The 27,337-nt window shown below is 42.0% G+C and overlaps 1 protein-coding gene across 1 annotated transcript in view; it reads left to right on the top strand.

Annotated features, from left to right (window-relative positions):
• MYO10 (myosin X) overlaps positions 1 to 27,337 on the top strand; it is a 256,328-nt gene that overhangs the window by 2,811 nt on the left and 226,180 nt on the right. The gene's annotated exons all lie outside the window — the stretch shown is intronic.

Below are 27,337 nucleotides of genomic sequence, written 5' to 3'. Positions count from 1 at the left end.
GTTTCATAGACTTGTTCATAACTTTTAATATCTACAATCTACAAAAAAATCTGTAGTGGTTTCAGTGAAGCTGCTTTGGTCTGGGATTCAGGCTGTGTCACAGTTGTTAATGTTGTGCCAGAACTGCCCCATTTGGGATGGGTGAGGATGTAGAAGGGAAAGGAGCCAACTCTGGTGTTCCAGAAAATCTGCTTGGATACCACTGCACAGTAATGTATATTAATAGGGTAAAAAGAGAAAAAAAGAATTGCCACTTGTGCGGCTTGTGACATCATCTGGCATCTATTAGTCTACTCCAGCTCCGGTGATGTGTTTCTGTTTCATATTTAGCTCCAGCTCTATTCATGGTTATAAACGGGCATAGATTCTGGATGAAAATCCCACCCATGTTTGAAAAAGGAGCTGCAGCACAATCCAGTTAGGAGATGTTTTATTGGGTTCCAAAGATAATAGAAGAAGAGAAATATTAATGGATGGCTTGTCTTCAGCTTGTTTCCATGTATAGGTCTGAGGGGGACAGTTTTGTGGCATAAAAAATGTCACAAGTGATGTCCATGTGCGACGTTTGGTGCATAATTTTGCCACGTGGTCAAATTTTTTACATTTGGTAAGCCTCGCTACTTTCAGAACTTGAGTGAAAAGTAGGTCAGGATTACCGATTAGAACACTTTTATGTCTCCTTTATGGTGTGCAGTTTTTGAAAAAGTCACATATCCACGTCAGGTAACCCCATGGTGTAGTTTTACAGACATATCTATCTATCCACGTTGTGGCACAAATTGTAGTAGAAATTTAATGAATCTTTTAAGGTTCCAATGGCTTCACACTTTCCCATTATTTTCGGAAGAAGTTGAGAGGATTCAGATTTTAATCACATGTACGTTAGTATAACATTATTGCACTTTGTAATGAGGGAACATACTTCACTATCTAACTTTTATAAGTAAAGTCTTTTATTTTAATTGAACACATTTTTTTTAAATTTGTTCAGAATTGAAAACGTCTTCCCTAATTGTCAGAAGAATGTAACTCAGTCACCCAGAAGAGGTTTTTGGGGCATAACACTGCAATAACAATGTTACACACAGTTAAAATGTGCTTGTCTCATGAGAATAAAAGATACCTCAGACCAGATGACTGCCATGAACATTTGGTTACATAACGTGGAAATGACCTGCCAGGACATAGCGTCTTAAGTTGGTTTTACACATAAACTTGTTAGCTTATTGATTTGCTATGTGCACCATTGATCAGTATATCCATTGTGAAATCCAGTTTGTATGAAGGAAAAAGCAATGCCTCTCAGGTATGTATTCCCCCCAGTGTAGCACACACCAAAATCCATTTACGAAGTGAAACCGGGCATCTGCATCATACAGCTTGATGAAGGGCACCAAGTTTGGGCCCGAAACGTTGCTGAAACATATACCACTGATGTTGAAAAATCAATAAAAACCAATTTGTTGAAGACCAGTTGGTGTTCTGTCTCAAACTAAAATTTGAGGATCTATATACATTTTTGGGGTGGAAGAAATCATTCTGGGACTTGCACCCATGGAAGCCCCTTTTGGAAGATTGCTGTGGTCTTATCTCTGTTTACAAACAAAAATCCATTTAGTCATGTAATAGTATGGAGACTTAAAGGAGGTGTCCCATCTGGACATCCCATCTTAGATTAAAGTTACCCTAGTGATCACCTCAGATCCAGCTTCTCTAACCCCTTGAGATAAGCTGACCAGACATAATACAGTTCTTTGCAGAGGATCTCTTTTCTGACTCATAAAGGGTGTCCCAAGTTGAGAATTTCCCTCTAGGACATACATATGCCCTGTAACTGAATATGGAAAGGGGTTTTTAATATGGCTAGGTTTAGCCTGCATTTTTTTCTTACACATTGGTATGTGACAGGGGTTATTGTGTGCAGCCCATACATAGACTGCAACAGCTGACTGCAGTGTTCATACAGTTCAGCAATGTTGGATGGTTATATTTTGTAGAAGTCTATACATTTTGTTGAACCCTGACTGCTGTACTCTATTGATGAGACAATACAAGACTGTCCATATTTATTGATACTGCAGCTAATGTTATTGCAGTTTCCTTATCCAATAATCATTTGGGCTAAAATGATGCTTCTAGACTGAAAAATAAAGTTAAAACCCAGCAGCACTCAGGATATGTATGTGGTCAACAACTAAAGAGTTCCAAGATAACTTGCTTACCTTGGAACTCCTAATATCCCGTGACCACCCATCAAGAGCAAGCATCAGGATCTCTCCGTCTATGACACCACAACCTCTGCAGGCCTGGTTCTGGTACAACAAAATGCTTACTCGAGTCTGTCCAAAGTATTTGTCACACACACAACAGGACTTGAGGTGGTGTAGATATGGTTCCTGCATTTAGGCGCATCTACATGTAGGGGTCGCCAAGAAGCAGTCACTTACTAGTGAATAGTGTTGGGCGCGAATATTAATCGCGAATATCGGCACTTCGAGAATTTGCGAATATTTAGAATATAGTGATATATATTCGTAATTTCGAATACTCTAGATTATTTTTTTTTCATCAGTAACCTCCCTTCTTGCTTGTGGGCCAGTGAGAAGGGTGCAATGTCTTTGTCTGAGCTTAGTAAAATCCGTAGCAATCAATAGGAAAGTTGTCTACCCCTTACTATATAAGAACCTCCCCAGCAGCTATTTTCTACAGTTTTTTAAAGTTCTGAGAGAGACAGTAGTGTCATTGCTGTCCTCTGTGCTTTACTGTGTCATTACATTAGATAGTTAGTTAGCTTATATATATATAATACAGATAGTTAGTGGGAGACAGTCAGTGTAGGTTAGATAGTGATATAGTGTAGCTGGTTCCAGTGAAGGGTGTTAGGTAGTGTGATGGGTTCTGCTGTCCATACATACATGCAGACCTGCTAAAATGTGAAGTTTCACGTATTGCGCCAAAATATTCACATCATTAGTGCCGATTAGCGCAATCGCAAATATATTGGAGCACTTTAACTGCATATAAAGCCATTTTTAATGTTCAGCCGTGCCAACCATTTTCTCCAGTCTCAGGAAACCTCTAGCAGCTTGGAAAATGTAGCAAAAGTGACCCAAGCCTGTATTTTACGCGCATTACGCGAATATTACATTGCCGATTTTTCACAATCAAGAAAATAATCTCAAATTGACGAATATATGACGAATATTCGTGAAATATTGCAACTTCGAATATAGCCCCTGCTGCTCATCACTACTAGTGAAATAGATATGTTCCTTTAGACATCTGTTCACGCTTAAGATGAACCTTTAGCCATATATTTATACATTACTCATCTTGCTAAGGCATTTAGTGCAATTAACATTATGACCTCACATAATGATACATACATACATAGTTATCACCAGGGGTGCACCACCAATGAGGCCAGGTGAGACGATCGCCTCAGGCAGCACCAAATAGGGGCAAGAGAGGGCAGCCGAAGGGCCATGGGCTGAAGGGAAGGGGTTAGGTTACGAAATTGACATTGGGGAGGGGCACCATTTCAGTTTTCGCCTCAGGCAGCAGAAAGGCTAGGTGCACCCCTGGTTATCACTTTGTGTAATTGTCCCTGTTTTCTAACGTGGGGTCTGCAAGGACAGTTTTGATGTAAGTTTTTATGTTATTAATGATTTGTATTAAGTAATTGTAGCTGTGTTATGACCGCTCAACAGACGATCGGACTGCAGAATTATTGAAGGACATCTGTCTGGATTAATGTGTTAATTTGTGTTTGCTGCCCTTTCAGACAGATTTAAAACAGAATAGCTTTTAAAACAATTTTTAAGTCTGCTTTAGAAAAAAGAATTCAAACAAGTCATGTACACATCAAAGTCCTGCAAAATTGGAAATGTGCTGTATTTCGCTTGATTTGGCAGGGAAGTGTTTATACTGCAGCTTGGCTTACTTTTATGTAGAGTCTAGTAAGCACATTTCATTGTAATTAGTGCAATTGGTCTTCTCTTTCACTGCTGTTTAGCCATGTTTAAGTGATATATACGAAGCTAGGTATGAATCAATTTGATGAGTAGTCATCCTTGATGTTTAAGTGGTTCAGAGACAATACAAGTAGCTCCTTGGAGATGCGTCTTTGAGGAACTTCTTGACGTCTCTAGGCTTTTATCTGCAATTGCTTTCCTCTGATTCTATGCTTTACCCTGAGAGTTGATATTGGGTGTATGGTGTTTGGTAATGCATCAAGGTGTGACTTTATGTATGCAAAATGTTCAGGCGCAAACAAGAGACCTCTGAAACTGTGTTCTATAACTAGATGTAGCATGCCAATAATTGACATTATCAATACAAGCAACACCCACTTGGTCCACCCACAACATAAGCTTATGGCTATTTTACATGGGCCCATACAGCAGGCAATGGTTGAGGAAGAACCGCTCCTTCCTGATCATTGCCCGCTTGTTAGCCGAATTTACATGAACGATTATTACAACAGCTCTCCGGTCTCCACGCATCAACATCCCATCCTATTTGAATCACATAACATGGCCACTGCAGCCAATGACTAGCTGCATCGTTAACGTGTTTCCCGTGCTTTATGTCACTGGGTCACATGATGCATAGGGGACGTCACCATGTGGCCAGTCATTGGCTGCATTAGCCATGGGAACCACATCAAACATGATGCGGGGAGACGGAAGAACTGCAGCGATGCGGTGGATAGAGAAGCAGTGGTAAATATGATTCCCTCTGAAGGTCCAGCTTGGGGGGAGGGGTCTGCCCAAAAGCCCTCGGGGTAAACAACCCCTTTAATATATGCTTTTAAGAAATGTTCCAGGAATAATAGTTGGAAGGGCAGAGGTAGAAGTCTCACCGGATCCCTAGTGCCAGAGGGGGCATCAATGCCACTTTGCCATTTAAAAATACACTAGTATGATAAGAAACCTCATTGTACGTCCTGTACAGCCCTGTTAAGGAACCTTGCATTGGGGTCCAGAAGCTTCATCTCTGAATGTAGTTGTGGCTCCATCCCCTCGATACAGTCAGCAGAATTCATGCATTAGCAGAGAAGGAGACACATATGGTAATGTGTTGACGACCTTCATAACAGCCTTCTGCTATTGATAACTTTGGGACAGAAACTTGATAAATTCTAGTTGCTTCACTCTTGTATTGCCTGAATCCTGTTTTTTTTTTTGCTGGAAGGAATGGCGCAGCGGACTGCTGTATGTCGTCCAGACACAACTAGCATGCATCGGGTTTTTTTCTGGTGCTATTAGACTTTCAGTGCCGTAAGTGATGCATCGGATGTATGTGAACTATCCCATAGAAAACTATGGGATCGGTTCTAGCTGGAGGAGAACTGAAGCAGATAGCCAGTATATGTGAAGCAGCTCTCAGGTATATGTCATAGCCTCCATATAATGGAGCTTTTCATCACATTGAGGGCCTAGTATTGTCACACTGTAGATGTCAAGCTTCTTTTAAATGTACATTTCCCCATACCGTAACATAAATGAACCATGTTTGTTGTTTATTATGTGGAATTGACTTCTTTGTGAAGGCCTTTTTTCGCACCACCTGCCTATTGTTTGCTTGCCGTCCAGACAGGCAGGTGGGAATCATTCTGACTCCTTTTCTATACATGAACTACAGCTGAGCTTTGTACAGTTTGCATATTTCATTCCTAGGCCAGGCTTGCTTGCTTTTAAAGCGGCTGAATGTGAACTTTTAAGATCAAAAACGCTAGTATAGATGAAACATTGCTATGTGAAGGAGCGTTGTATTCCCTCCTCTTGACTTGAAAGGGTGGCTAATGAGTAACCAGGTATAGTGTGCTGTGCAATAAAGCGTGGGGATCCGGATACAGCTTCCCGACCGGCTTCACGTGTTAGCACTTGCTTTTTTTTTTTAAAACAGGATTGTGACGTCAGTAACTGCCAGTGTGAATCTGCTGACTTCTACTGATTCACCGGGAAATCCTGGAAAGACAGACTTGTACAGTTTATTTTTGACCATTAGATAATTAACTGAAAAGGAACCTTTGATTGTGTTACGGGACTGTTTTCAAGATATGAATAGTGTTCCAATGACTAGCAAATTAAATTCTCAAATATTACAAAGCTAAGGGTACTTTCACACTAATGTTTTTTCTTTTCCGGTATTGAGTTCTGTCCTAGGGGCTCAATACCGGAAAAAAACTGATCAGTTTTGTCCTAATGCATTCTGAATGGAGAGCAATCCGTTCAGGATGCATCAGGATGTCATCAGTTCAGTCCCTCTTACGGTTTTTGGCCGGAGAAAATACCGCAGCATGCTGCAGTTTTCTCTCCGGCCAAAAATCCTGAACACCTCCCAGAATACCGGATCCGGCATTAATTTTCATTGCAATGCATTAATGCCGGATCCGGCCCCAAGTGTTCCGGCAAAACGGATCCGATTTTGCGGTCTGCGCATGCAGAAATAAATACCAAATCCGTTTTTCCGGATGACAACCGGAAAGACGGATCCGGTATTGCAATGCATTTGTGAGACGGACCTGCATCCGGATTCGTCTCACAAATGCATCCGTTTGCGTCCGGATTGCCGGATCCAGCAGGCAGTTCCGGCAATGGAACTGCCTGCCGGAATCCTCTGCCGCAAGTGTGAAAGTACCCTAAAATGATGATCAGTTTTTCATCTAGTAAGTGGCCCATGTTTTTCTGGTCATAGTTCATATTTTAATTTACGATATGTAGACAATAATCATATACAATGTTACAGTATAATCGCACCACCTATAGCACAGTGACATCAAGATTTTGACCAATATTACCAAATGTGCTGTTTTCATCTTAACTTCTAGAAGTTACTAGCTTTTTGTTTCCTTGAGTATGTCACTAGCATCCTAAGATCTATTAAACCTGTGATGGCTAACCTCCAGCACTCCGGCTGTGGTAAAACTACAACTCCCAAGATGCACACTTGCTTGGCTGTTCTCAGAACACCATATAAATGAATGGAGCATGCTGGGAGTCATATGAATGGAGCACAGCTGGAGTGCCGGAGGTTAGCCATCACTGTACTAAACTATTGCCCTGAAATATTTTCCCGTTAAATTGGTATTCTGATGATGGTACTGTCCATATACTGCATGAATAATGAAAGTGAAATAAAATGTTAGTTTGCTTCCAGTCCACTTTTCACCTATTGTGTATGACAAACTGGACGAGATAATTGCCATTGCGATAATTACGTTGTACATATACAGCTGTAACAGGGAACATATTGAAGGTTAATCATTACCTATCATTAGCTGCACAGACTGTATACACACAGTCAAGTCACATTATTATGACCACAAGCTAATATCCAGAGTAACCGCCAAGTACAGCACAACCAGCAGCTAGACGGGCCGGGGTGACTCAAAAAGGTCCTTCTAGGTTGTCACAGGTATGTGGAGTCATGCTGACAGCAGTGCATTCCACAGCTGCTGGAACGTGTGTGAGGGAGGATCCATAGAGCGAACAGTCAAGGTGGTCCCACAGATGCTCAATAGGGTTCAAGTCTGTGGAATTAGGGGGCCAAGGTAGTACTTGGAAGTCTTGGTCATACTCTTCCCACCAAAGTTGGACATTTCTAGCCGTGTGACATGTTGCATTGCCTTGCTGGAAGATCCCATCCACCCAAGGGACGACAATCAGCACGTATGGGTGTACGTGATCTGCAAGAATGGATTACTACCTAAATTGCATAAATTTTTATACAGTGACCGCCTAATGTACCTCCAGCCACATCATCACAAGTTCTTTTCTGTCAGATGAATGCCAAATTTTTGGGGCCTGTACTGGCCTACAGGAAAATTGTTATTCACTGACCGCCTAATGTATCTCCAGTCACATCATCACAAGTTCTTTTCTGTCAGGTGAATGCCTTATTTTTGGGGCCTGTACTCCCGTGGCCTAAAATATAACTTTTCTAGGCTCCAGCAGGGCAAATTTTTGAGAGTTTCCCTTTAAGACGCATAAAAATGGCCCCTGATTAAAATACATATTTTTTGTGGGAATTTTTGCCAATGACCCCCCTCTGGTATGTCACTGTCCATGTTGTGGTACTATTTGTGCACTTCTAGTAAGTATTTGGTGTCTGCAAATTTGACCTGAAGGTTTTTCATGTTCACCTGCTATTAAAGTCAATGGGGCCCGCTGCGAACGTGCGGTTCGCGAACATTTGATGTTCGTCCATCACTACCCATATTTCTTTGGTATTTCTTAGTCATGGGAATCCTATTTAAGATATGGTTATTAAGCTCTTTGGTTAATTTTTTATAGGTGTTGTCAGGATCTATGGGTATTCAGCTTTAGTACAACTATTTGCATTTAACCCATTTATTGCCAGTGAAGTACTTGCAGGCTCTTTAAACATCTATTGTAACATGATACGCTATTCTATTAAAATTTTTGATTTGCATCTTGTCTGACAATTTTCACCCCATCTGCTAAAAGCCACTGCTAACATAGCCAACTCTGGCGGCAATCATGAAGCGAGATTTACTGGTCTTGACGTCATCTGCCCACTGCGAGTCGGATGCCATCAGAACTAGCTTGTAATGACATATACTGGTCTGTGGGATATCAGTGAAGCCAGGTGGAGTGTTGGACTACATGACTCCTGGGTAGACCATGACTGGTCACGTGACTCTTCCCAAGCATCTTCAGAAACCTATTGCCATTTTCTATAATGCTATGGGGTGGTTTATTGGCTGATAATATGATGACGAGTTTTCTTTAGTTGCAGGAATTGTGCTGGAATGTTTGTGTGCTCATTTGTGAATATGTTAAAAAGGTTGTCCAAGATGAAAAATCTCAGGCAAGCCCCTCAATGGTGTAAAATAAAAATTAATGTTATACCTCTTTCTCTGGTGCCATTCTCTGTGCCACTGGTCTTCATAGACCGCTGAGGACATTGATTGACTGCATCAGTCAAGAGCCATATCACCGGCCTATCAACGCTGTAAGCAAGCAGCAAGCTAGAGGCAACTATAAGATCATTTACTTTACAGGAACGGAAAGCACAGATTCGGCACATAATTGAGCTGAACGGAGCCTACGGGCCCTATAGACTATAATGGGGTCCATTAGGTTCCCGCTCAGAGGAAGATTTTTGAAGCGGAGACAAAAGTCATGCATGCAGGATGCTGATGTGAACTCACCCTAAGTATGAATAAAACAGCATACATACAATACATTTTGTGCTCGACCCTAACAAAGGGGCTAGCCCTTCACCTTTTGAACTTTGCATGTCCACCTGACAATTAGCAATGAATTGTCCTGGCCCTTGAAGCGACTGTATATTTGCTGAAGGAGAAAGCAAGGTTATGACCCTTCTCTTTTCCATGCATAGTGTGATAGGATATTCCAGCATATACACTCACCTAAAGAATTATTAGGAACACCTGTTCTATTTCTCATTATTCTAGTCAACCAATCACATGGCAGTTGCTTCAATGCATTTAGGGGTGTGGTCCTGGTCAAGACAATCTCCTGAACTCCAAACTGAATGTCAGAATGGGAAAGAAAGGTCATTTAAGCAATTTTGATCGTGGCATGGTTGTTGGTGCCAGACGGGCCGGTCTGAGTATTTCACAATCTGCTCAGTTACTGGGATTTTCACGCACAACCATATCTAGGGTTTACAAAGAATGGTGTGAAAAGGGAAAAACATCCAGTATGCGGCAGTCCTGTGGGCAAAAATGCCTTGTGGTTGCTAGAGGTCACAGGAGAATGGGCCGACTGATTCAAGCTGATAGAAGAGCAACGTTGACTGAAATAACCACTCGTTACAACCGAGGTATGCAGCAAAGCATTTGTGAAGCCACAACACGCACAACCTTGAGGCGGATGGGCTACAACAGCAGAAGACCCCACCGGGTACCACTCATCTCCACTACAAATAGGAAAAAGAGGCTACATTTGCACGAGCTCACCAAAATTGGACTGTTGAAGACTGGAAAAATGTTGCCTGGTCTGATGAGTCCGAATTTGGCTTAAACAGAATGAGAACATGTATCCATCCTCTGATGGCTACTTCCAGCAGGATAATGCACCATGTCACAAAGCTCGAATCATTTCAAATTGGTTTCTTGAACATGACAATGAGTTCACTGTACTAAAATGGCCCCCACAGTCACCAGATCTCAACCCAATAGAGCATCTTTGGGATGTGGTGGAACGGGAGCTTCGTGCCCTGGATGTGCATCCCTCAAATCTCCATCAACTGCAAGATGCTATCCTATCAATATGGGCCAACATTTCTAAAGAATGCTATCAGCACCTTGTTGAATCAATGCCACGTAGAATTAAGGCAGTTCTGAAGGCAAAAGGGGGTCCAAAACCTTATTAGTATGGTGTTCCTAATAATTCTTTAGGTGAGTGTAATGGCCCCTTTACACTACTCAATGCAGCACATGATTGTACATAAGAAAGTGTTGCTTCCCGACAATCGCTTGCTCGTCAGTGGAGGTGACCGCTGCTATTACATGTAGTGATCTCCTCCACAATATTGGAAAGAGCGATCACTAATGCTAGCGCTCGTCCCCATTCAGAATCATTGTTTTCTGGCAGCAAAGGCTGTTTATACAGAATGATCTGCTGCCGGCAAACAATAATTTCGGTGTCCGCACCAACAATCTATTACCCGATGACAAGCATCTCACTTGTTCATGGAGTAATTGGTGTCACCTTTAAATGGGTCGATTCTCGCTAATGAGCATTCGTTTGAATATTGGGCAGTGTAAAGGGGCCTTAGACACCCTCTTTATGTGACAGTTGACCATGCACAGTCCATTTCTTGGTTTATCAGGCTGAAGTAGTGAACCATTGCCATCCTTTGACCACATAGTCAACAATTAATCTCCTCATACAGACTCATTTAATATAGAAGTAGGCCCTAGGTTATATTTCATAGTTTATTTTTTTAGATGTTTACAATGCATTCACATTCACAGGATAGTCATGTAATCTACTAGGGTTCCCAGGTACGTTCAGTAGTTGTTGGCCGAATGTCTGTTCAGAAGAGCTAATCCTCCTGACTCTCCCTTACACATGCATTCTCAGTTCAGCTGAACATGCATGTGCTTTCTATGGCAAGGGAGAAGAAAGCTCTCCTGCCAAAACAAAAAGATTGACCATTGAAATGTGCCTGATCCTTCTATATCCCGGCTTCATCCACGTACTATGATGAGGCCCCCATGCACGTTTGATAGTTAGCCGATACCACTGATAATGGCAGGTTTGACTAACAATGTGTATGTGGGCCTTTATGCTACGTCTACACGACGACATTTGTCGCGCGACAATAAGTCGAGCGACAGATAGGGCACAACTACACTGCAACATTTGTAGCACAACATTTTGTTGCACTAATGTCGCGCGACAATTTTTATAATGGCAGTCTATGGTGTCGCACTGCAACATGCAACATGCTGCGACTGCGATGCAACAGTCGTAGAAAAATCCATCTCGAATGGATTTTCTGCGACTGTTGCGTTGCAGTCGCAGCATGTTGCATGTTGCAGTGCGACACCATGGACTGCCATTATAAAAGTTGATGCGCGACATTAGTGCAACAAAATGTCGCGCGACAAATGTCGTCGTGTAGACGTAGCCTTAGTTGTCTTATTTGTTCTTATTTTAATATATGGGATGCTATATTGAGGCCTGTAGAACAACAGTTTTAGGTGGATTGTTTTGTGGGTTTAATTGCACTGGCTAATTGTGTTTCATTAAGATTTCTAATAGATTGCCTTATTTAAATCTTCCACATTGAAAAAAAGAATTTTGTCACCATGTGAAACATTTAGCTGAGCTCTCCATTATTACACATTTTCCTGCTAGGCTGTTTTCAAGGTAAAGTGAATGTCAATTTGTCATTTGTCACTTAATAAAACGGATCTGACGCTTTATAGCTTTGTATTACTCTTCTTAAGAACAGATTTTAGAAATGCCGGCAATTTTACTACAATCAAATTTGTCATCTTTTCTTTCTTGCTGTGTTCTACAGCTATTTGCCTCTTTGTGGTTTAGATTGTATAGAATAGCAGCCAGGCTTCATGAAAAAGTCTGTATACATTTGACTTCACCGGTCACCCCTCACCCACCCCACCTCAGTAATACAAGCCATACATTGCCTTAACCATAGATAAGCATCTGTAGAAGAAGTTTTTTTCCAATTACTTCCAATTACCTCTGAAGAATGAAGTCAATTAGACCGTCACAAGAGTGATTGGCCACAAGTTGTTTAGACATGAAAGCTCATTTTAGGGCTATTAAAAATAAATATATATACTATTTGACCGACATATGTTACTGATTACTATGGTATGATTTGTTTTTTGTATGTATTTCTGATGATAAACATAAAAGATCACAGGGTGAAAGTCTATCGTATCATGGAATTCACAGAATGTTCTCCTGATTCTCCACAATGCTGTTTATGTATTTCTTAATATGACATGAACATAATGTACGGTACTTTTCACATTTAGTTTACTTACAAGAAAGTTTCATTCAGATCTAAAAGAACTTGATAATATAATCACCAACGTGCGGCTCGGTCTGCTATACCACCTAGCATGTAAAATGAAAGATATAAACTCAATGGGCCAGATTTATCATTAGCTCAAGTCAAAATAATGGAGTGAAAAAGGCGCAAATTTTTGCGCAATCACTTAAACTGCGCAAAAATTAGCGACTTTTTTCTGCTCTGCACTATGCTCGCCATTTTTCTGAAAGTGGGCGTGTTTTCTTATGTAAATGAATCTCTAGACAGATTTACTATTGCGACTATTTAAAAAGTCGCTAAAAAATGCGCAATTTCACTCCAGTGAGGGCCATGCTTATCTTATGCGACTTTTTAATAGAACATGCAACTTTTTCGTAAAGACGTGCGACTTTTGTAAAGCCACTTACTGACGGATAATCTGCTACCGTCAAACCACATTTATTACAGTCTTAAAGGGCCGATCATAAATCTGACTTGGCTAAAACTGACTTTAGCCGGATATGTGAAAACGGAGTGAGCTGTCAGTAATGATAAATCTGGCCCAATGACCGGCCCTTTTATAAAATATCGCAATTTTTTATAATGCATACATATGTCACTCATAAAACTATATAAAACCATATAGCTCTATAAAAAAAACATTGATTACATATAGGTAAAATTAAAATTCACATGAAGTCACGGTCCCTCTATCTCGGACTGGAGCTCTCGCACTGTTCAATACAATAAATGTTTCATATCGTTATTCTGTGCACAGGTATAAAGCTTGCTGCTTTCAGTTGTGTAGCAGTCCTGGTATCTATAGTACCACTAAATTCTCCAAACAGCTTTTCAATTTTATATCAAAATGCAAGTATGATATATCCAGCTTGAATGTGAAAAAAATATATCGGTGTCTTACCGCAAACTTGGTGTGTCAGTTGTTTGCAAAATACATACGTGTATATGCGGCTTTAGAGTACCGATGTTCACACACACAGATGTCTGTGGTCCACAGGTGTCTGTGATCCGACCCGCGCTAGTGCCGGCACTTTAGTAGTTTCAGCCCATGCGGAGTGTTGGCAGGGAAATGCTGGATATAATCTGTAGCTGCCAATGGCGGTTTTGAAATAGAACGATGGCTTTATCCTGGATTTCTTCAGCCCAAGAGAGAGCTCCACACTGTAACAGGATAGAGGGACCGTGACTTCATGTGAATTAGAATTTTACCTATATGTAATCGATGTTTTTTATAGGGCTATATGGTTTTATATAGTTTTATGAGTGATATATGTATGCATTATAATAAATTGTGATTTTTTATAAAAGGGCCGGTCATGGAGTTTATATCTAAAAGAACTTGAGCCTTAAAAATTCCCTACTAAAGACCTATTGTGTTCCTCTGCGATCATTCACCCAAAAGCCACAATGTGCGATAATTGGTAAACTACACAGTGGTTGCTTGTGTGACCATTGCCGAGCCTTTAGTTATTATTGTGCATTAACTGAGGTACAAGTCTAAAGAAAGAATGTTATATTGAGAAGGGGTACTACTACAAACTTTACCCAGGTAGCAGTAGCAATGCCTGGAGGGTTCTATAGGCAACAGTGGTACAGAAAGCAGGACTGGGGTTCGTTGGACCCAGAAGACCAGATGATCCTGAGGGACTCTTCTATAGAGCATGTAAGTGTCCACTTTTATTGCATGTGATGTGTATAACTATCATTGTACACATACAACATACACTATATGGACAAGATTATTGGGACACAAGTCTTAATCATTGAATTCAGGTATTTCATTCTGTGCCATTGCCACAGGTGTATAAAATCCAGCACCTAGCCATGCAGTCTACCTTTTGCAAACATTTGTAAAAGAATGGGTTGTTCTAAAGAACTCACTCCCTCCTAGATATTAAATCATCAATTGTGAGTGGTATTAATGCAAAGTGATAGTGTTTAGGAACCTTAGCAACTCAACCATGAAGTGGAAGACCATGTAAGTTACAGAGTAGGGTCACCGATTGTTGAGGCAAACCTTATATCACCGAGCACAGTGCCAAGTATCGGATGGAGTGGTGTAAAGTGCACCTTCACTGGACTCTGGATTACATATTTATGCCTAGGGATTTAGAATGGAATGTCATATAAGCTCCTGTAGGTGCAATGTGTAGTGGTCTCAATATTTTTCTCCATATAGTGCATCATCAGTAAGGTTTGATAGGTTACTTTAGACCCTAGTGACTATAGGGATATCTTCTACTGAATCATTGGGGCCAATTATTGTGTCAGAAGCAGGGCCCTGGTGAGTCAGTCCAACCCTGGAGGTACATAAAACAGCAGAGTTCTGAAGACATATCAAGATACCTGCACAATCGTGTAATCATCTTTGATGATGTTATCTGACCATGCAAGTGAATACTTTATTCTTAAGGCTGGTATTACACCAGCTGATGAGTCAGACGATTGTTGGGAAGGAAGCATTACATGCAGTGATCTCATCCACAGTATTGGGAGTAGCAATCACTAATGCCATAGCTCATCGCCATACAAAATCATTATTTGCCGGCCGCAGCCAGCACGTTCTGCCACACGTTTCCTCGTTCATCGGGTAATCAATGGTACTTTTAGACAGGCAGATCATCGCTAACGAGCTCTCCTATGAACGGTTGTTAATGATAATCTGCCCGACTATCACTGGTGATAATCTGCCCGACTATCACTGGGTCTAATACCACCCTTGGAGTCCTATATAGTGTGCTGTATATTAGATATAGTGGGCTGTGAACTCATTGGTGTTTAAGTAGAGGTCCCAGGTCCAGCTGCCGCTTACACCTGCTCTCACAGTAGTAATTCCATCTGATCTGAATGGCTACGTTGAATATGGAGTGGGAGAAGATGGGGAAGATTGATCATCCAGCAGTCTATATCATGGTCAGCTTTAGCCATCATTCTACTCGTTTTTTCTCCTGCACTAGTATCTTTATCTCATTTTAAAGTAAAAACAGTAAAAATAAATATAGAGAACATGGACAGCAAGACAACGGGAAATAATTGCCTTTTCATCATACAATACTAGTAAAGCTTTTGCCGTTATTTTATAATGTAAATGAATGTTCAAGACATCTAGTGGTCACAGTGTGCTTGCCATGGATTCTTATTAACTTGACTGATACTTAGTGAGACTAGTTTGCAGATTGCAGTTTAGCTGCATGTCATCTGAAAGGAAGCTTATATAAGAGCAGGGCTCTTTAACAGTATGAAACTTGTTCTTGCAATTTCTTTATGTTTGTTTTTTTGATGAAAGACGTCATACTCGCCTCCACTGATACCCGCCACTCCCATTGCTCTGCTCCCCAGGCCTCTGCTGGTCTCTACTTCCTGGTCCCTCTCAACACACAGGAAATTCCTGCTCAGCCAGTCATTTTATATTTTGGCTCCATTGTAATGTTGAATGTATGAACAGAATTTTTTTAATTTTTTTATTAAAAAACAATTGCTTGAATTGTGTATATATTATATTACCCTAATAATACCATTTACTATACATGGTACAGGGCCTTAAAAATATTGAACTTATTAGTATAAACACTTGTTGATGATGATCTTATTGGCAAAGTTTTCCCAAGTTTTCTCTAGCAACCTTCATAACATGACAGAACGTAATATCTTGCGTCAGAGGAGTTAACTTCATTTTCTATAGATCTCTTGATCAGCCCCATAACATACATTTTGAAGTAATTAAATGGGGGGTGCTTATATTGGATTGCTTCTCCTCAGAGCTAACAGAAAACAGTCTGAATCCGACAGACAGGTGCATAACTGACCAAACATGGCCAAACAGATCTCACTGACTGTCGGTTTGGCTTTGTTAGCAGAGAAAAAAAGTCCTCCATGCAGGATTTTTCTCTTCGCTGTTTTTGACAGAATCTGAAATGGAACGGGACTTCTGACGAAGATATAAACAAGGCCTTAGTGGTAAAAATTCACATAAAATCAACCCAATCAGCGTAATGTAAACGTGTCTTCATTAAAAGATGTACATCTCTTTCCTTCTAAGTGACTATTATGATAAGCTCCATTTTCTCCAAAAATCTAGATGTATCCTCACACAATGGATACCGGTACATGGTTTGTTAACTGTAAGGACTACTTGAGAGTAGCCATTTTTACATCAATATAGACAGCCAATGATGGAGAGCTCTAGGCTGCGCACACTCCATGCGTCTGGGCACTCTGCACATAACTCTTTATAAGGTTTGAGTGTTTCTGCCAATGCTCATAAACCTGCCCGGAATAAAGGCCTCATTTTATGCCTCTTTTTGTTGTGTTAAACCCGCTCCTGCAATGTGGCTCTGCTGAACATGTGGCAAATTAAATTGCCATTCATCTTTGCCCTCTGCCCACCCAGACTTCCTAATGAGTAAGAGTTTTATTTTTAACTACTAACTTTTGATCTTTCTAGACAGACCGAAGCCTTTACCTTCTTTATGAGCCAAGCCAGTAATATTACATTTCTGCCTTTAACACTTGATCTTTTTACCTCTCAAGGTACAGATTTTAAGTTACAGCCTTGTGAGTTAATATAAGTAAAATGCCATTGTTTTCTTATAGCATTGTTCAGCTGTATTATTCATGAGAGCAACTGCCAAATGTATGACCTGTCCCTTCATCTACTGGTAACCATTACTGTGTCCCTCACATAAAGCTGCCAAGAAAATAGCTGATCCACACCATAGATGGCATATATGATGGCATGTAGGGGTGCTATTTCTAATTTAATGATTTGGTCAGGGGGGTTCCAAATTCCCCCACTTTAACGGACCTAGCACCGGACCTAGCAAGGGAAGTACACTTAGCTACTTCCTGGATCTGGCTCCCCGCTCTTACGCCTCAAGGTCTGCAATGCTCCGCTAGGCTCCTTCGATGTAGACTGACCAGCTCCTCTTACGTCATAATGAATGGCCACATGACGCAAGGGCATCATGTCTCTGCAACCAATCATTGGAAAACTGGATGTTTGCATCAAGGGAGCCCATCGGAGCATCGCAGGCCTGCGAGAGAATCGCACATCAGCCAGTTTAATTTAGGTATTTCTAGTGACAGAAACCCTTTAAGCATTTCTGTCTTGTTCATTGACATTTGGTGACACATCGATTAGTAATGAATGATTTACAGGCAAGTGCAAGTCTTTGCCGCAGGAAGCAAATGAATCTGTAGTAGTGTTCTGTGAAACACAAGGGTGTGGTGGCCGTTTGTTATGAAATACTGACTTTACGGGAAACATCAGTTCAGGTAAAGACTAAAGGTGGCCATGCACATTTATACACATTTTAGTGCATATTGGCCATTACTGTTGTTCAAACTGCATATATACTTTCAATATAACCAGACACTGGACGAAAAATCTTTCTGTTCACAAGTGATCTTTCTTGAACGAAAGATCTTTTGTCTTGCCATCAGGCGAAAATGTTGAACGGGGCCAACTTCTTTTCAAACGATAATAGTCTATCATCGGTTGGCTAAAAAGATTGTTTGTTGTTAAATTTCACCCATCGAATGTTCATTTCAGTTTAAATCGTCCTTTGTGATCAACTTTAGACTACAGAAGACTGAAAGTAGTAGCCTGGAGGATCTCTCGGCGATGGCGGCCAATCACCCAGGATGATTGTTGGCATCGCTACTATCTTGGGGGAGATGATATGAGATGATAAGGTTTAGTTTCTTCAGGGAGAGAAAGCCTCAGGTCTAACTGCCTTCTGTTAACCCCTTGAGGACAGGACGAGTTTTTGCTTTTTTTGACATGCTAGGGAGGCTCGTCCCTGTCGCGGCCTGCTATTGTCTGCCTTCCTCCGTCGACAGATGCTTTGATCCATGCAACGGGGAGATGCAGCCGTGTGGGCATCAGAAATGCCAGGGAGCGGGGTAAGTATGATCTATATAAGGTGCCCAGGCATTAGGGGGGTCATTATAGGGGTTTGATAACCCCTTTAAGGAGCAAAGAGAGACACAGGGACCTTGGTCCAAATTAGAGGCTGTCCCCGCAAAAGAGGGACACTTGGGAGGTCTGCATAGGTGAGTCACTGAAGTCAGTATAAAACAGGAGGAACCAGGGAAGGAAGAAACAGCAGAAACAATGAATTCCTATGATGATTAGATGGCTTAAAGTAATAATTGTGTTGCTGTAAAATGTTTTTTTTTTTTAAGATAAATACTTTATAAACCCAGCCAGTTGAACAGAACTTTCTGACATAAGAAGCATGCATCTGTATTTTGTCCAGCAGAATTCCAGCATTCATGCCGGGAACCCAGTGGATCCCATTGCAACTAATGGGATCCGGAGCATATAGATCCAGCAATTCGTATTCTGTTCCTTTGCCAGAACAGAATACAGGAATTGTAAAGACTAGTGTGTACATAGCCTAAAACATGGTGGTTGTAGGACTAATTTTGATCCTTTATCTAGAAACAAAAAACTTGAATACATTTTATTTACTTAAGGTCCTCAACTTACAACTTGAACTTTGCACCACATTTTTTGCTCTGCAGGACTGGACATGACATGTTTACTTATGCATTTAGATGCATAGATACTGGACATCTGGTATTGTTTGTAGTACTGAAAAAAGCCCCATAGCAGTCTACTATAGATACTGACTAGTGTTGGGCGAGCATGCTCGGCTGAACACCATTTTGACTCGAGCAGAACACTGCATGTGTTCGAGAGCGATGCTTGAGTCTCCTACCCACACGTTTGTTGGCTGCTATGCAGCCAATAAACGTGCAGGGAAGTACTGGCACTCACTGTAATGCCATAGCCATGTTGGTTATTGGCATTACAGTAATTGGCTGGCCGGAACGCATCATCGGATGCTATATAGCACCCGATAACGTGGTTCGGCTCAGTCTTAGTCAGGGCGAGCTGCAGCAGAAGGGACAGGAATTTTATTTATTTTTTAAGCAGGGTTTAGTGTTGAAAGGACTATTGTTTTATCTGGCTGCAATATATATTATTAGCGCAACCTGCGCTAAATTGCGTGCAATTTTTTTGCCGCTGCTGACAGTGACACAACATCTGCTACATCTGTTGTGTTACATTTGCGCATCCTTAATATCTGTGACATTCAGCGCAATTGTTTAGCCGCTGCTGACAGCGACATTACCTGCGCTACATCTCCTGTATAACGTTTGCACATCCTAAATATCTGTGACATTCAGTGTAATTTTTTCTTAGCCGCTGGTGACAGCGACATTACCTGCGCTACATCTCCTGTATAACGTTTGCGCATCCTAAATATCTGTGACATTCAGTGTAATTTTTTCTTAGCCGCTGGTAACAGCGACATTACCTGCGCTACATCTCCTGTATAACGTTTGCGCATCCTAAATATCTGACATTCGCTGTAATTTATTTGTGCATACACTTACAAAACCTGCGCTACTGTACGTGTGACATACTTTCAAGCATATATACTATTTAAGGCGAGCAGTAAGGAACGGGGAAGTGGCCGTGCTGCTGATGGTGCACGCAGAGGCCGTGGCCCTTGGCGCGGTGAAACTGTGCCTGCTGGCAGAGCACAAGAAACACACTCATCCACAATACCTAGCTTCATGTCCCAGTTTGCCGGGCGGCGCAGGACACCACTCTCGAAGGCACACCAGTGCTACGAGGTGGTCGGTTGGATTGCAGCAGATAATGCTTCCAGTCGGTTAAGCACCACCCTGTCTTCCACAAAGTCCAGTCTCAGTAACCAAGAGTCTGATCAACAGAATCCACACCCTGATCCTCCTTCCTCCCACCATGGAGAGTCTTGGCAAACAAGTGATCCCACACTCGGATATTCCGAGGAGCTCTTTTCATCGCCATTCCTTGATTTGGGCCTCTCGCCAAGCCTGCGTGAAGAGGGACATGAGGAGATCTTATGCCCCCATTCCCAAACTCTTGAGCACAGTCAGAATAAGATGACGGTGGGGAATGGCATTTAGTGTTTCACAAGGTGGATGATGATGATGTGACACAGTTGCCAATAAGTCAATGACAATTAGTGTCTCAAGAGGTTGATGATGAGGATGAGACCCAGTTGTCAATAAGTGAGGTTCTTGTTAGGTAAACATAAATACTAACATTTTCCTTGCCGGTATTGTCACCATCAGGAGTGCTGGTTTTACTAGAGACTGTTTTGTATACTGCATATCGCTTGTAATGAGTAGGCAGTTACATGATAGGTTTCTGTTAATGACCATCTTGACAAGCTTTACTATATATCCTAAGTATTTGTGACTGATGTCCATCTGCCGGAAACAATAGTTTTTAGACCAAGTCACTGATATGAGAATTTTCTGCTCTATCAGCTGAATTATCTATGTGTATTATGTAAAGCAGCTTTCTTTTTCCCAAAAGTTTGTTTTGCTCACTTTATCACCTCGGAATAATAGTTTTAAGGCATGGCACAATCATTTAAAGCAGGTTCTCTTTGCAGCACACTTTGACCTGTGAATATAGGATTACATGGGGGCTCTCATCTGTCATATCTTGGGCAAAGGTGTAAATACCATAGAAGCAGGCCATATGAGGACTATGGGGCACTTGGAAAGAGGCACACTGTCCTGGGTTGGTCCCAATCCCTTTTGGGTGCCAATAAACTGCTTTGTTAGCATGCAAACCAATGTGGTATTGATCAAAGGGTGATTAAAACAATGTGGACACACTGCACCATAATAGGGGGACTATTTTGAAATTTTGCTATAGTGCCCCTTCTTTTTTAGTTTTTAGTCCTTGTGCTGCTGATTAAGTTTTATATACGGTACAGATGAAAAAGTATGCTTTTTACTTTTGTCTTTTATAAATATCATTTATATAATATGGAAAAAATGTTTCCATTAGTTATAGATCTACACAGGTTGCTCAGAAGGTTTGCTGAGATTCCGCTTGTTTCCTGGTCCTCTAACCATGCACCAACAGCTGATATCACTTCAGAATCAGATGAAAATGTTTTACCATGCAGATTTTCTTTAATATTAGAAAATAAATGAAAGTCACTTGGGGTGGGTGTTCCAGTAGATCGAATACAGCAGCAGTGGTGGCAGACATAACAGTTTTGATGGTAACCAGTATTTGCTGGGAACCTTGTCCAGAATGTGGCCGCCTTTACTCAGTGTTCCATCCTGATCTCCTTGATAGCAGCTAAGTTACTGCAGTATTATGCTTTGTAAGTTGTACTTTTCCCCAGGTAATTTTCCATGATAACACCATACGTATCCAGAAAGATAATTGCCAACACCTTTCCGGCTGAAGCAACTGTTTAGTGGTGGGGATGTACCATGTTTACACACTTTGCCTTTTGGTTTCAGGATCAATGTAATGGACTTGTTTTTTATCCAACAATTTGGTAAGAGAACATTTCTGGATCATCATTATTAAAGGAAGCCAAATAAGCAGAATAGATATTTACTCAACATGCATGTGATCATTATTTAATATACTTGGTACCCATCAAGCACTGACCTTTCTCATCTTTACTTCACTGAACTTACTTGGTTAAAATGGAATCAACTCTTCCAAGGGAAATACCTATTGTTTCAGAATGTATTGCACAGTGACTCATCTGTCTTCCATGACCATGTCACAACCACGTTTGATGTTCTTCTCTATGATGGAGGTTAAAGGCTGCCCTGAACATTCTATATCCTCCCGAGACAACCTACCACAACAAAACTCTCTGGCCAGGGCATTGTCACCGAATGTCTGCACCAAATCATAATGAATCTCCCTGCAGTGACTTCTCGATCAGGTAGAGGAACTTCATCACTGCGAGTGGTTCAGTTTTCTCCACTTTTGAAGAATCACGTCACTTTGTTCACTTTAACTGCCCATAAAATTTTAAGTATTCTATGGATTTGGTACATTAGTTTATAAAGATATGCAAGGTATTTCCACTCTGTCAATTCTCTACGCTAGCCAGAAGTGGTTCCATTTTGAATGAACGTCAAATATATTATGTTCTGAAACACATTTTAAGTAATCCTAATATGTTGGATTTTTTACATGTTTCTTATCCATCTGATAGGCCGTTTGTCAAAATACTGGAGCTATTTTTCTGGCATTTCGGACAGAATCTGCAACCTAGGGAGCTTCCATGACAGATGGTCAACCTAAGGTGGTTTTGTGGGGGTACAATAGGATAGATATTTAATATTCTGCTTCTGGGAGTGGTAAACTCTTTTAAAGTAGTTGTCTCACTTCAGCAAATGGCAGCAACATTAACACAAGGCACTTACTAATGTATTGTGATTGTCCATATTGTCTCCTTTGCTGGCTTGCTTCATTTTTCCATCACATTATACACTGCTCGTTTCCATGGTTATGACCACCCAGCAATCCAGCAGTGGTGGTCATGTTTGTACACTATAGTAAAAAGCGCTGACCTCTCTGGTGACAATAGGCACACATGTGCAGCAGATCCCATCCCAGCCACTTCGTATCTGCCCTGCAGTGGTGGAAAAATGAATCCAGCCAGCAAAGGAAACAATATGGACAATCACAATACATTAGTAAGTTCCTTGTATTAATTTTTTCTCCATGATAAATGCCACTTACTGAAGTGAGACAGCCCCTTTAAGCTTCACCTTCATTTAGCTTTTTCCGTTGGATAACTTGGATGTAGCATGGAATCTGTAGCAGAGTTCAGTGTGGTTTATGACTGTTCAGCTGCATTTCCCTAACGTATTCATTCAAATACAAACGGTGCAGTAGAAAGTAGAGCTGTTATCAGCCTTCTGTCCCTGCAGCTTATCAGCCCTTGGTCACACCTGGCTCCCAGGTGGCTCTGGTGTAGCAGCTTGTGTGCCTGCAGTGTGTTCTACCATTGTTATGGATCAGATTACTTAGTAATAAAAACCTCAGGCTCTACTGGTGCATCTTCCATGTCACTCACTTTCAAACAAAAACATAGTAAAGTCTATGCTACTGTTAAGGTCACATTGTCTGAGCTTAGGTAAATAATAATTAAACCAATTTCTGAGTCATGCTTAGAACTGAAAGTATGTGATCAGCGTGCTGTATGATAATGGCGGCACATTCCTGATGACATATACTGTAGTCACTGCACACATTACCTCCTGTGCCTATGAGTGCTGGGTGTAAATTGGAAAAATAGTTTCTGCATTGGTGGAATCTTATCAGACTTATCGTTTTGGTACTATTGGAACAATTCAAAAATTGTTATAATTCTTTCCTATTTAGCCAGATGTTTCATTGAATATATAGACAACTGAAACACAATTATTGGGACATTTATCACAATAGGTGGAAAAACAGCAGTGTACGCATCGAAGTAGAAGTTATTTTAACATTAAAGTGGGCCTTCTTTCCAGCCAATTACCACTTTGCCAAGCCTTGCCCCTAAAGGCGCATTTAGACACACCAAAAATCGTCCAGATCATCTGGCTATCTAAATGTGCCGCTTATCACCCGATGAACGAGCGAAACACTTGTTCATCGGGTGATCCTGTCGTTTATACAGGCACCACCAATCATGGATTCTGGGCAGCAGATCGTGTGGTCTAAACAGAGATCGGCTGCCCAGAAACAATGATTCTGTATGGGGATGAGTGATCGCTATAGCGATCCCCGTTCTCATACAGTGAAGGAAATCTACATCTCATATCCTGAACAGACAGCCGACTTTCCGGAAGGAACGCTCCCTTTCTGACAATCGGCCACTCAGTCAGCCCGTCTGAATCCACTTTAAGAGCTTTATTACACCAACACATTATGTGACAGATTTTCTGACCAATCATTGGTCAAATGGCCGTTTACACACACAGATCTTTTGTTACACACACCAACTATTGAACTGATTGGACAGAACTTGGTCAGATAATCTGTTGGTGTAATCAGGGGCGGATTAGGTGCATGAAAGGCCCGGGGCTGTCTACCAGACTTGGGCCCCTCCCTCCATTTTAGTTTAGTTGTTTTTTTGTATGAAGAGGCTGCGGTGCTTCATGAGTGCCACAGTCTCTTCCTAGGCCATATGACATTTTGTCTTCAGACAAAAAAAAATCCCCCAAATTACCACCAAATTGGGTCCTAAACTAAAAATTTGGTCGACAAATTTAAAATACATATAATTATAATAAAAAAAGACATGGAGGAGAATACAGCACCACATACCTCTTACATCCAGTAACATCTCCTGTCATGTAGACCTTCTCTTTCCTCTTATCCTCCATTTGACCCAGACCACCATGGCAAATTCTTTCAGCCACATCTCATCTCTACAGTTTGTAACACAGACACGTTATATTTCTCAACTTTTCCATCAACCTCCCCATCCTGGTGTCCCCACAGTGTCATCCTGCTGCCACCCCAATACTGTGCCCGTTGTGCTCCCCAATGCCCCAGGTACTATACTGCTGAAAAAATAGTGACCCTAATAGACATAATTGGAGTCATTTATCAAACTGGTGTAAAGTAGAACTGGATTTCCAAAAGAGCTGTCAAAAATGAAAAGTGGAACTTGATTAGCTGCTATGGGCAACTAAGCCAGTTCTACTTTACACCAGTTGGATAAATTACCCCAAATGTCCCTATACTGTCCACAGCAGCTATAATGTCCACTAGAGTTCCCCCAGTAATAATAACACCCTCTATTGTGCTCCAGGCAATAATCCCTGTATAGTGTCCCCAAAAATAATAGAATTGCCCCTACAGTGCCTCCCCAATAGCAACACACCATATAGTAATTTCCATCAGACTTCCCCACATAGTAATCCCCCCATAGTAATTTGCCCCCACACAGTAATTTCCCCTACATGGTAATTTCCCCCACACTGCCCCCACATAGTAATTTCCCCCACACTGCCCAATATAGCAATTTCCCCCCACATAGCAATTCCCCCACACTGTCCCTACATAGCAATTTCCCCACACTGTTCCCACATAGCAATTCCCCCACACTGTCCCCACATAGCAATTCCCCCACACTGTCCCCACATACCAATTCCCCCACACTGTCCCCACATAGCAATTTCCCCACACTGTCCCCACATAGCAATTTCCCCACACTGTCCCCACATAGCAATTTCCCCACACTGTCCCCACATAGCAATTTCCCCACACTGTCCCCACATAGCAATTTCCCCACACTGTCCCCACATAGCAATTCCCCCACACTGCCCCCACATAGCAATTTCCCACACTGTCCCCACGTAGCAATTTCCCCACACTGTCCCCACGTAGCAATTTCCCCACACTGTCCCCACGTAGCAATTTCCCCACACTGTCCCCACGTAGCAATTTCCCCACACTGTCCCCACGTAGCAATTTCCCCACACTGTCCCCACGTAGCAATTTCCCCACACTGTCCCCACGTAGCAATTTCCCCACACTGTCCCTACGTAGCAATTTTCCCACACTGTCCCCACGTAGCAATTTTCCCACACTGTCCCCACGTAGCAATTTCCCCACACTGTCCCCACGTAGCAATTTCCCCACACTGTCCCCACATAGCAATTTCCCCACACTGTCCCCACATAGCAATTTTTCCCACACTGTCCCCACATAGCAATTTCCCCACACTGTCCTCACATAGCAATTTCCCCACACTGTCCCCACATAGCAATTTCCCCACACTGTCCCCACATAGCAATTTCCCCACACTGTCCCCACATAGCAATTCCCCCACACTGCCCCCACATAGCAATTTCCCCACACTGTCCCCACGTAGCAATTTCCCCACACTGTCCCCACGTAGCAATTTCCCCACACTGTCCCCACGTAGCAATTTCCCCACACTGTCCCCACGTAGCAATTTCCCCACACTGTCCCCACGTAGCAATTTCCCCACACTGTCCCTACGTAGCAATTTTCCCACACTGTCCCCACGTAGCAATTTTCCCACACTGTCCCCACGTAGCAATTTCCCCACACTGTCCCCACGTAGCAATTTCCCCACACTGTCCCCACGTAGCAATTTCCCCACACTGTCCCCACATAGCAATTTTTCCCACACTGTCCCCACATAGCAATTTCCCCACACTGTCCTCACATAGCAATTTCCCCACACTGTCCCCACATAGCAATTTCCCCACACTGTCCCCACATAGCAATTTCCCCACACTGTCCCCACGTAGCAATTTCCCCACACTGTCCCCACGTAGCAATTTCCCCACACTGTCCTCACGTAGCAATTTCCCCACACTGTCCCCACGTAGCAATTTCCCCACACTGTCCCCACGTAGCAATTCCCCCACACTGTCCCCACATAGCAATTTCCCCACACTGTCCTCACATAGCAATTTACCCCCACTTTCCCCACATAGCAATTTCCCCCATACTACCCCAACACAATAGTTTCCCCCACACTTCCCCCACACAATAGTTTCCCAACACTGTCCCCACATAGTAATTTGCCCCCACACTGTCCCCACATAGTAATTTGCCCCCACACTGCCCGATATAGTCATTTTCCCCCACATAGTAGTCCCTCCCATAATAATTTGCCCCCACACTGCCCCTACATAGTAATTTGCCCCGACACTGCCCCATATAGTAATTTGCCCCCACATAGTAGTCCCTCCCATAATAATTTGCCCCCACACTGCCCCCACATTGTAATTTGCCCCCACACTGCCCCAAATAGTAATTTGCCCCCACATAGTAGTCCCTCCCATAATAATTTGGCCCCACACAGCCCCCACATTCCCCCCCCCCCCGATGTACTCGATGTCTCTTCACTAATATGTCCTCCTGTGTCCCCCCCCACATGTCCCCCAAAGTAGGCACATGAAATAAAAATAAAAAAATTAAATAAAAATTAAAAGCTAA

Source organism: Bufo bufo, chromosome 5, assembly GCF_905171765.1.
Source record: "Bufo bufo chromosome 5, aBufBuf1.1, whole genome shotgun sequence".
NCBI classification, from domain to species: domain Eukaryota; kingdom Metazoa; phylum Chordata; class Amphibia; order Anura; family Bufonidae; genus Bufo; species Bufo bufo.
The sequence above is the reverse complement of the archived record's forward strand: the minus strand, read 5'-3'. Positions and strand labels throughout refer to the sequence as shown.